The 12,514-nt window shown below is 39.2% G+C and overlaps 1 pseudogene; it reads left to right on the forward strand.

Annotated features, from left to right (window-relative positions):
* The first annotated feature begins 5,242 nt into the window (after positions 1 to 5,242).
* On the forward strand, positions 5,243 to 12,038 carry LOC132803104 (phloretin 4'-O-glucosyltransferase-like; annotated as a pseudogene).
* Positions 12,039 to 12,514: the final 476 nt, after the last annotated feature.

Consider the following 12,514-nt stretch of genomic DNA (forward strand, 5'->3'; position numbering starts at 1 on the left):
ATTGAGATGATTAGCATCTCACGTTTTTAAGTTCCGTTCCCTTAGGTGCAAGTGGTGGTAGGCGTTCTTCTGGAGCGAATCAATTTTTCCGCTGCTGTTGTGTTTCGAGAAATACCTTTGTACTCTTTCATTTCAGTGTATTATTTCTTTCATCCTTGTTGTATTTTTGTTGATTAGCACTTTTTAAAGCTCTGTATACTATTGGGACACTTATGTTTTATGTATGCACTGGACTGTTGTTATTTTTGAGAAGTGCTGAAATTTGTGGAACAACTTGTAGGTTGTGGGAGGAATAAGGGGGTGATTATAGAAGTGTATTTTTCAGTGCAGGTAATTTGGGGTAAGTCCATCCCTTAGGGGAGGTTCTGTCGGATTTTCCGTTGGAGGGTCCGGTAGGGTTTCCCTGGGATCAGGGCTTGTTTAGGGTTCCGGGGAGGAATTTTGGACGGGTCCTGACAGAAAATCTTCCGATCGTTGGGAACCCGAAATGAAGAGAGAAGGAGGGAGAGAAAGAGAGCAAGAAGAAGAACAGTCGCTCCCCCCTCCCTTTTTCACGTGGGGGAAGAAAAAATAAAGGAAAAAGAAAAAGAAAAGAAAAGAAAAGAAAAGAAAATTAATAAAATAATAAAATAATATTTTATGATAAAATAATATGATATTTTATTGAGATAACATGTGGCACTTTATAAACGTGGCATGTGGTATAACCCTACCGGTGACACATGGCTCAAATCAAAGACTTTTTAAATATTTTACTATCCGATAATATTAGTCTTGGAAAAAATAGATATAATTTTACAGATCCGTAACTTTTCAACTGTAGGTCCAAATTAGGCGTGTCACCAGTCTACAGAGTCGTATCGATGAGCACTTCCATATGATCCATGGATCAACACCGAATTCTATGCAAATAAAAAGTCAACTCTAGACCCGCTGACCAATTCGGATCGTATCTTGTTTCACTCATAACTTTCAAACCGTACCTCCGTTTTCAACGTACTACTAGTCTATGAACTCGGGTTGATGCGTATGCCGCAATGGTACCTTGGTCAGTGCAAAATTCCCTTTGAAGTAAAAAGTCAACATTTTAACCCATTTCGTCAACGGTCAAACTTGGTCAATCCTTGGTCAACGTGAAAATTTCTGATGTATTTCGGGATGGGGTGTTACACTCTTACTTTGGAAGAGGTTTATGATGCTTTGTTTTCTAAGAAAAAGGCGAAGCAGCTTGTAGTAGGATCTGAGACTCAGGCAGAAGGTCTTGTTGTTCGAGGCAGAACGCAAGAGAGGAATTCTGGTGGTGATTGGAAGGGGAGATCAAAATCTAGCAATAAGGAAAAGGTGTGTAGGTACTGCAAAAAGAAGAGGCACATTAAATCAGAGTGTTATAAATTGCAGAATAAGAATAAAAGGGCTGCTGCTAATCAAAAGGGAAAACAATTGGACAATTCTGGTCAGGCCAATGTTGCAAAAGACAATTACAGTGATGGAGAGCTCCTTGTTGTTTATGATAATAACTCAAAACCATGTGATGAGTGGATTCTAGATTCTGGCTATACGTTTCATATGTGTCTCAATCAGGATTGGTTTACAACATATGAAATTGTATCTAAGGGTGCTGTGTTGATGGGAAATAATGCACCTTGTAAGATCACAAGTGTTGGAACAGTTAGAATTAAGATGTTTGATGGAGTTGTCAGGACACTGGGGGATGTGAAACACATCCTAGATTTGAAAAGGAATCTTATCTCATTAAGTACCCTTGATTCAAAAGGGTATAAGTACATTGGTGAAGGTGGAGTTTTGAAGGTTAGTAAAGGTGCTCTTGTTGTGATGAAAGGGTAGAAAAAATCTGCAAAGTTATATGTTTTACAAGGCTCTACTGTTATAGGAGATGTGGCTGTTGCTACACGTTCTTTATCAGATTCTGATGTCACTAGACTTTGGCATATGCGTCTTGGTCACATGAGTGAAACAGTATGGCTGAGTTGAGCAAAAGAGGACTTCTTCGAGGTCAGAGTATTAGCAAATTGGAGTTTTATGAGTATTGTGTCTTTGGGAAGCAGAAGAGAGTTAGATTCCAAAAGGCATTCACAAAACCAACGGTATACTTGATTATATACATTCTGACCTATGGGGACAATCTATAGTGCTTTCTAAAGGAGGTGCTAGTTATATGTTAACCATTATTGATGATTTCTCCTGGAGACTTTGGGTGTTCTTTTTGAAACAGAAGAGTGAAGTTTTTGCTATGTTTAGAGATTGGAAGAGCATGATAGAGAAGTAAACGGGGAAGTAGATAAAACATTTGCGCACTGACAATGGCTTAGAGTTTTGTTCTGACGAGTTTAATGTCTTATGCAAGTTAGAACGAATTATGAGACACCATACAATTCGTCAAATTCCACAACAAAACGGTGTAGCAGAGCGGATGAATAGGACTATAATGGAGAAAGTACGATGCATGCTTTCTAATGTTGGTTTACCAAAGTCGTTTTAGGCTGAAGTGGCTTCCACAGCTTATTTTCTCATTAATCGGTCTTCTTGAACTGCTATTGACAAAAAGACTCCTCTAGAGGTATGGTTTGGTACTCCTGTTGATTATTCTAATTTGAAGATTTTTGGATGTCCTACAGAGATGTTGTTTTTGATGAAAATGCTATGCTACGAGACTTGCCTTCTAGTGATTATTATGATACAAGTCAGTAGAAATCGAGTACACAGGTTGAGTTTCAGATTGGGTCAGGATCTACATCAGAGTTGGCACCTCAACCTTGTTCAGAGACACATGGTGGTGTTGTCTCGACACCACCACCTCCAGCAACACATTATTCGACACATGGGAGTTGGTAAGATTGTCAAAGGGTAAGAAAGCAATTCGTTGCAAATGGGTGTTCAAAAGAAAGGAAGGGATGCCTAGAGTTGAAGAAGCCAGATATAAGGCAAGATTAGTTGTAAAGGGTTATAGTTAAGTTCCAGGTGTTGACTTTACAGATGTGTTTTCACCAGTTGTAAAGCATAGTTCAATTAGAGCTTTGCTTGGTATTGTGGCTTTGTATGACTTTGAGCTAGAGCAGTTAGATATGAAGACAGCATTCTTATATGGTGAACTTGAGGAGGACATCTACATGCAACAACCAGAGGGCTTTGTAGTTTCAGGTAAAGAGGACTATATGTGCTTGTTGAAAAAGTCCCTTTATGGTATGCAACAGTCTCCTAGGCAATGGTACAAAATGTTTTATTCATTTATGATCTTTAATGGTTTTAAGAGTTGCAGTTATGATAGTTGTGTTTATTTTAAGAGGAGTGATGATGGATCATTTGTTTACTTACTCTTGTTTATGGATGACATGCTGATAGCAGCAAAGGATAAGAGAGAGATAAAAAAGGTTAAAGCCTAACTTAGTAGAGAGTTTAAGATGAAAGATTTGGGAGCGGCTAAGAAGATTCTAGGAATAGAGATTCTTAGAGATAGACAGGCAGACAGATTGTATCTAAGTCAGAAAGGCTATATTCAGAAAATTCTTAGTAGATTCAATATGTAGAATGCCAAACCTGTTAGTACACCATTAGCGGCTCACTTCAAGCTTTCATCTGCTTTATCTCCACAATCAGATGATGATGTTGACTATATGTCTTAAGTTCCATATTCTAGTGCAGTGGGATCTCTCATGTATGCTATGGTTTGTTCACATCCAGATTTGGGATATGAAGTTAGTAGATAGGCGAACCCTGGTAAAGAACATTAGAAAGCAGTTCAATAGATTTTCAGATACTTGCGTGGGTTTTCTGATGTTTGTTTGTAGTTTGGAAGGGCTAGAGATGGAGTCATTGGATATGTAGATTTTGATTTTGTTGGAGATTTAGATAAAAGAAGATCTCTTACTGGGTATGTGTTTACTATTAGTGCCTATGCTATTAGTTGGAATGCCACTTTGCATAATACAGTAGCGTTGTCAATTACTGAGGCAGAGTACATGACTATTATTGAGGCTTGTAAGGAAGCTATTTGGTTGAAAGGATTATTTGGTGAGCTTAGTGATGATTTGCAGATTACCATAGTTTTTTGTGACAGTAAAAGTGCAATCTTTCTCACGAAAGATCAGATGTTTCATGAGAGGAAAAAGCATATAGATGTTCGGTATCATTTTGAGCATGATGTTATTGCTTGTGGTGATATTGTTGTCAACAAAGTGAGTGCTCATGATAATACTGCTGACATGATGACAAAGAGACTTCCAGTAGCCAAGTTTGAGCATTGCTTAGACTTGGTTAGTGTTTGTTGCTAAGCTTTGGCTTTTGTGGAAAAGGATGGCAACTTTTATCGAAGATTGGAGCTTCGTATTTTTCATTCCTTGTATGGAATTCGTGTCAATGTGGAGATTGTTAGAGTTGGTGATCCAAATTCTTGTTGATCCGACCCAAAAAGCTCGCGGTGCGACCCATTTGGTAAATTTATTTTGAGAGAAAAAATGGAGCTCTGTGATGGTAGCAAAGGTTGAGAGTCGATAGGCTCGAGATTGTAGTTTTTGCAAAACAATTTTTAAGTTTATTTTGTCCGTACAATATATATATTTTCGGGGTTTTTTTTTTTCAGATGTAGTAGTTTTTGCAGATTTATTTGTTCACCTTTTGTACCAATCTTCATTAATAAAAGTTTACCTCTCTTTGCCCGTGATTTTTTCTCGTCAAAGGTTTTCCACAAAAATAATTGTTTTTGAAGAAGTCATTGTCAATATTTATGTTTGTGTTATAGTATTGATGACGATTCCTTAAAAAACCATCATCTTTATGACATCAGCATAATAAAAACGTCCGAACATCTACACCGTAGACGGACGATATATATATATATATATGTATGTATGTTTTTTGTTTAAATACATATATATTAATTTTGTAACTTCTCTGGAGAGAATTAAATTATATGCATTCACGCGGTGTAAATCTTTAACTTCCATTCCATCAGCAAAATACAACTGTCAAAGAGACAAGGAAATGCAATCGATATTTCTCTTGACATTTAAGACAAAAAAACTCCAACTCCCAATTGATGACTTGCTCCACTTATTCATTGTATTCTCCATCACCATAAACACACCAAACCTTTTTCTTTCAATCCCCTTTCTTTAAAAACACGCCTTGTCCATCTCCTCCATACATTTTCAACAATTTCAATTCTTCACGCAATTCTAAGCCTAAATATATTTAGGAAAAACAAATAATTATATAGAATAAAGTCATGGTAAACCCTCCTCGATTCCTCATCGTCACCTACCAAGCACAAGGTCACATAAACGCTGCCCTTTAAATTTACAAAGTGCTTAACCGCCATAGGTGCCCATGTCACCTTCTTCACTTCTCTTTCAGCCTACAGCCGCATGGCCAAAGCTTTTTCTTCTTCTAATCTCAACACCATCATCGACAGCTTGTCGTTTTCCCACTTCTCCGATGGCTACGATGATGACTTCAAGTCAGGTGATGATGTCAACCACTATTTCTCCGAGATAAGGCGTCGCGGTTCACAAGCTTTACGGGATCTCATCGTCTCCAGTGCAAACGAAGGCCATCCTTTCAGTTGCTTAGTCTACACTTTCATGCTTCCTGGGTGGCTAAGGTGGTAGATGAACTGTCAGGACCCGTCCAGAATTCCTTCCCCGGAACCCTAGACAGCCCTGATCCCAGGGAAACCCTACCGGACCCTCCAACGGAAAATCCGACAGAGCCTCCCCTAAGGGATTTACTTACCACAAATTACCTGCACAGAAAACACACTTCTATACTCATCCCCTTATTCCTCCCACAAACTACAAACTGATTCCACAAATTTAAGCACTTCTTAAAAGCAACAATAGTCCAGTGCATAAATAAAACAGAAGTATCCCAATAGTATACAGAGCTTTAAGAAGTGCTAAACAATAGAAATACAACAAGGCTGAAAAGAAATAATACACTGAAAAGAAAGAGTACAAAGATACTTCTCGAAACACAACAGCAGCGGAAAACTTGGTTCGCTCCGGAAGAACGTCTACCACCACTTGCACCTAAGGGAATGGAATTTAAGAGTGTGAGATGCTAATCATCTCCGTGAGTAACCCGAACTACTGAACACCTTTTGCGATAATAAAAATAATAATAGTAATAGCAATTAAGGAATAGAACAAATACCAGCAATTAATAAATAAATAATAATTACTGTTGGAAAATAATAATTTCCCTCAAAACTCTCACCAATCGCTCCGTTTGAAATGTTCCCTTTTTAAAACCTTTTCGCAAAACCCAATGTGCATACCTCCCAAAAACCAAGGGATTAAATAATTTAACAACAACAATTAAATAAATAAATACCCCAAATATAATTAAAATGTAATAAATTATGGTAAATAATTTTTGAACACCTTTGGGGTTTAAACCATTATTTGCAATTCACACCGACAATTACACCTGACGCACCACACCATATACCGGTGATGCCCTCCGATACCCAGCGTCCCGAACACCGACTGGCGGGAGGTTAAAGAGAGAAACCTGCAGTGGTCACTTCGGCGTCCCGACAGTACCGACTGCTAAAAAACCATCACCCGGCCAAGGAGGGGGGCGGCTGTGGCCAATAACAACTTGCCTGCCCACGGTCCAATGGCAACTCACGGGTGAAGTAAAAACCGCACGCTAAACCATATAATAACCGCGTGCTAAACCACGTGTCCATACACCATACACTAGAACACCAATACTGTATGAGTGCGTCTAAAAATAAACAATAATAACCAACCGTACCGTTTTTCCAAAAACCACCGTGGGAAGTATACCATATTTTCACAAAACACCATCCCACATATTTTTATTCAAACAACCCGGTACGAAACAGCGATAATCAACAAACCACAATTTTCCTCGAAATACGAGATGCAACCATAAAAATACCACGGGCATAATTTATAAAATTTAACCAAATATTTTTATAAAATATTTAACCCAATTATGCCCGAGAAATCACATTTGAAACCACGTAAAATTAATACCGAAACATACCTTGCTCATGCATAACAAATAAATTAAATTAAACCGCATTAAAACCATAATTCAACCACACCACATGAGCATAATTTAAATACTAAATTAAATACCAATTAAATATAATTAATTGCCCAAAATAATTTTTGAAGGTGGGTCACTCACCTGGAGCACGCAAATCAACTAAGATCCTCCTCGGGATCAACTCCACTACTCGCGCGTGCACCTAAACAACCACAGTGCACAAACCAAAAATATTAATATTTTATTCGGGTAATTCCCAAATGGATACCCGGGGAGCGAACAGCAAACGACATCTAAGGGTTACGAGTTATATACCGAATCGAAGCTCGCGTGATGAGGATCACGAATTCGGTCTTACTTTCCGGTGTTCGGACCCAACGGGGTCGGGATCTCGCCGAAAAGCTTTCCGAGTTTCGGCTCCGCAATTCTCCCAAACCGTCGCGAATTGGCGGAAACGGAAGTCGGATTCGAGTTCAGGAGGTCGAACACTGCGGACTGGAGCTGGCCAGAATTTCGAGCACTCGCCGGAACAGTACTTTTCGGCGAGCCGCCACGGTCACCGGCAACCGTCACCGGCGGCGGCGCGTGCGGTGGCCGTTGGTCGTGACATTTTGCAGATTTGTAGATCTTGAGGAGAACAACCCAACGGGACCGGCGGTGAGCAAAACGGAGGTCAGACGGCGGAGACATCTCAGTTTGAAGATTTCTGGCCCCTCGCCGAAAAACGCTCCGATCCCGGCGCGTCGGTGGTCCGATGGCCGTGATTTTTGGTGGGTCGACCGGACTTGAGGAGAGGATCAAGGCTAGCTTGCACATGTGGCCGGAAAATGGCCTGAAAAGGGTCGATTTGCGGTGGCCGGCAGTGGAGGGGAAAAACTCGCCGCCGAACTTCGGAGCTCCGATCCAGGCGGGTCCGGCGGCCGTTCGCTGTGAAATTTGGAGGTTTTGCCAGAAATGAGGAGGGCAACGTTGCTGGCCGGCGCGTGTACTGTAGATCGGCCGGAACAGTGGAAAACTCCGGTGGCCGGCGGTCTCTCTGTCTCTCTTTCTCTCTCCTCTCTCTCTTTCTCTCTCTTCCCTGAGACTTTTAACAAATAAAAACCCTTGTGTGACACTGTTCATGCCACGTGGACCAATCAAAAGCTGACACGTGGCATTTCACTGTTCATAGACCCAAAAACATTAAAATAATACAATATCCGGTAAACTTCAAACGTCCATAACTTTTTAACCGGATGTCCGTTTCGAGCGTGCCGCTAGTCTGTGAACTCGTATCGATGAGCACTTCACAACCATGCACGAGTCAAAGCTCATTTCCCCATAAACAAAAAGTCAACCCCGGCACTCCTTGGACAGTTTGGACCGCAACTTGTTTCATCCATAACTTCCAAACCGTAGCTTCGTTTACGATGTGCTACCAGTCTACGAACTCGTGGCATCGTGCACTTCGCCACGGTACCCTGGTCAACTTGAAATTCCCACCGAGTCAAAAAGTCAACTTTTGACCCCCTTCGGTCAATGGTCAATGGTCAACGTGCACGGATTCCGGTGCGATTTGGGACGGGGTGTTACATGAACTTGGTCTTCCATCGATGTTGCTTTGGATTCAACTAGCTACTGTCAGGTCCCGTCCAAGATTTTTCACCAGAACCCTAAACAAGCCCTGATCCTAGGGAAACCCTACTGGACATTCCAATGGAAAATCCGGTAGAACCTCCCCACGGGTTGGACTTACCACAATTCCCTGCACTGAAAACACACTTCTATATATATACCACCTTATTCCTCCACTTTACTACAATTTAATTCCACAATAATCAGCACTTCCATAAATTAAACAATGAACTAATGCAGTATTTAATAAAATATATCCAATATATTATACAGAGCATCATAGGGTACAATTAAGTATGAAAGTTATACAAAAAAGGATGAAAAGAAACATTACAATAGAAATAAATGAAAAGAAAGAGAACTCCTCGAAATATGACAGCAACGAAGGTTAAACTCGCTCCGGACGAACGTCCACCAATCCTTGTACCTAGGAGAATGGATTTAAGAAATATGAGATGCTAATCATCTCAGTAAGTAACCCTATCTACTCTACAATTATAATAGCAATGATAGTCATAGTACACTTGAATAATTAAGAATAAATAAGTAAATAATTAATAATTAATTGAAAATAATATTTTCTCTCAAAACCCTCATCATTCACTCCGTTGGAAAAGTTCTCATTTTAAAACATTTTCGTAAAACCCAATCTTTTATGCCCCAAAAATCAAGGAATAATTAATTTAATAAAAATTTGAATAATCCAAATACGAATAAAATATAATAAAATAAATTTAGAATACTTGCATTAAAGAAATATAATATAAAAGTGAAATTCAATATATAATTCGTAAAATTTGATTTAATAAACTAAAATAAACAGTGTCAAAAATATAATTTAAATAATTACAAACAATCATGTAAAATAAGTGGTAAAAATATTATAATATTCATTTTGAAATATTCAACCAATCTATATAATAAAAATATGGCAAGATGCATTTTAAAAACATTATTTTAAAATAAATGACATAAAATATGAATAAATACATTTTAGAAAAATACTAATTGGAAATAGGTGATAAAACAAATTAAATACATTTAATTTAAATACAATTTTAAAACTTTAGGATTTGAAATTTATATCAGAAAAATAATACTTGACACACCACAATATATACCAGTAATGCCCTACGATATCCAGCGTCCCGAGCACCGTTCGGTGAGAGGTTAAAGAGAGAAACTTTCATACGGTCGCTTCGGCATCCCTACAGCGCCGGTGCTTAAACCGTCCACTACCTACACGTGTACCTAAAATATCCACAATACACAAAACTAATTATTTTAATATTTTAATCGGGTAACCCCTGTATGGGTACTCGGGGAGAGAACACAAATGACAACCAAAATTTACGAATGATATACTGAATCAAAGCTTGTGAAATGAGGATTACGAATCTGGTCTCACTTTCCGGAGATCAGACCCGAGGTGGCTGGAATCTTGTCGAAAAGGTGTCGGGTTTTGGATCTTCGGATCTCACAAACCATCGGGAGTTGGAGGAACCGACCTTAGATCTGGGTTCAGGAGGTCGGAACTAGTGGGAAAAGATGGGCGGTGCAGCTGGGAACTCGTCGAAAAATCGATTTCCTGACGAGCCGTCGTGGTCACCGGAACCCGTCACTGCCAGCGAGGCATTCGGTGGCCACTAGTCATGATTTTTGGATGAAATGTAGATCAGAGGATGGGCGAACAAATGGGACTAGCGGTGAGGCAAATGGAGGCCGAATCAAGGAGAAATCTAAGTGGGAATTTTTCGACACTGCTGTCTGAAAATGCCCCAATCTGGGCGCGTCGGTGGTCCGGTGGCTAGGAGATTTGGCAGGCTGGCCGGAAAGGGGTGGAGGACGGTGAACGAAGGGTGGCCGTGGGTGGTGGCTTCTCTCTCTCTCTCCTCCCCGCTTTCTCTCTCTCTCTCTCTCTCTTGTCACATGGCTCACACATGGGTTTGGGCCAATAAAAAGCCATCCCATGGGTGCCATTGTGCACTCATGGGATAGGCTAAGGGCTTGACACATGGCGCATATTTTTCACAATAACACCATTTAATTAAAAATAGTATAAAATAATAATGTATCTGAAAAATTTTATGAGTCCATAACTTTTTAACCTGGTGTCCAAATTAGGCGTGCTACTAGTCTATAGACTCGTATCGATGAGTACTTTACAACTATACAAGAGTCAAATCGAAATTCTACATAAATAAAAAGTCAAACTTGGCACCCTTGGACAGCTTGGACCACAACTTGTCTTGCGCATAACTTTCAAACGGTAGCTCTGACTTCGACGTGCTACTAGTCTATGAACTCGGAACGATATGTACTTTGAAATGGTGCCTCGATCAACATAAAATTCCATCCAGAACAAAAAGTCAAAATTTTAACCCTCTCGATCAACGATCAACCTCGGTTAACGTGTAAAAATTCCGACGTACTTTGGGACGAAGTGTTACAGCTACTATGTTGGACATCTATTATTATTACTTCCATGGCTGTGAAGATCTGTTCAACAATAACAATGATCCTTCAAGTGCGATAGAATTACCAGGATTGCCATTGAAGCTCACCAGCCGTGATCTACCTTCCTTCATGGATTCTACAAATACTACAGTTTCGTCCTCCCTATATTGAAAGAGCTATTTGAGATATTGCTTGAGAAAGAAGACAAATCAAAATCAATGCTTGTAAACACCTTCGATGCTTTAGAGCCCGAGGCTTTAAGATCAATCATAACGTTCGATATGATTGCCGTCTGCTTTCTTGGATGGGAAAGATCCATCTAATACTTCATTTGGAGATGATCTTTACAAAGGTTCAAAGGATTATAACGAATGGTTGAACTCGAAGCCTAAAGCATTTGTAATTTGGAGGAAATTGGAAGAGGTTTGTTGGGCTTTGGATGTCCATTCTTTTGGGTGATAATAAAGAGGCAAAACCCAGAAGAGAAGAAAGAAGAAAATGGATTGAGTCGTAGAGAGGGATTGGAGAGGGTTGGGAAGATAGTTCAATGGTGTTCACAAATGGAGGTTTTGTCAAATGCTTCATTGGGTTGCTTTGTGACACATTGTGGGTGGAATTCTACATTGGAGAGCTTGGTTTGTGGGGTTCCAATGGTGGGATTTCCTCAGTGGTCAGATCAAGGGACAAATGCGAAGCTGATTGAGGATTCATGGAAGGTTGGGGTGAGAGCGAGAGCAAATAAGGAGGGGATTGTTGAAGGTGATGAGATTAAGAGGTGCTTGGAATTGGTGATGGGTGATGGAGAAAAAGGTGAAGAAATTAGATGGAATGCTAAGAAATGGAAGGATTTTAGCAGAGAAGCTGCCATGGAAGGTGGCTCTTCTTATAAGAATCTCATAGCTTTCTTGGATGCGACAGTTCAAGACTAGGACACCTTCAGGTATCAATTAATCTTGGTTTTCTTTTCATAAGAAAACTAATACTAATACTAATAATTAAATTATTATTAATAAGTGATTTGGAAAATAAGTAAGAACATCTGGGTTTCTTCTTCATCTTATCATTCTAGTACTGTCTCTGCAGCACTGTTAAATTAAAAAAAATGTGTGTGTGTTCATGATCAAGAGATAATGTGTTATTACTCTATTTTAGTTACTTCTAAATAATTAATTAACATTTTTTACAAAATCAGTGATCATAAATTATGCTGAAATTTTTTTTTTCTTAATTAACAATATATACATATTCTTGGTCAAAATTAATAATTAGTTGATATCAGTAGATATATATAAGACATGATTAAGTCTCCGACAATTGCATCCTATTGGTTTTGGCAGACATGGTGCGAAAAAGACTTGAAATCGGATTTATACACATCAATTAAGAAAATGAAAGTTTATTACAT

This window comes from Ziziphus jujuba, chromosome 3 (assembly GCF_031755915.1).
Source record: "Ziziphus jujuba cultivar Dongzao chromosome 3, ASM3175591v1".
NCBI lineage: Eukaryota > Viridiplantae > Streptophyta > Magnoliopsida > Rosales > Rhamnaceae > Ziziphus > Ziziphus jujuba.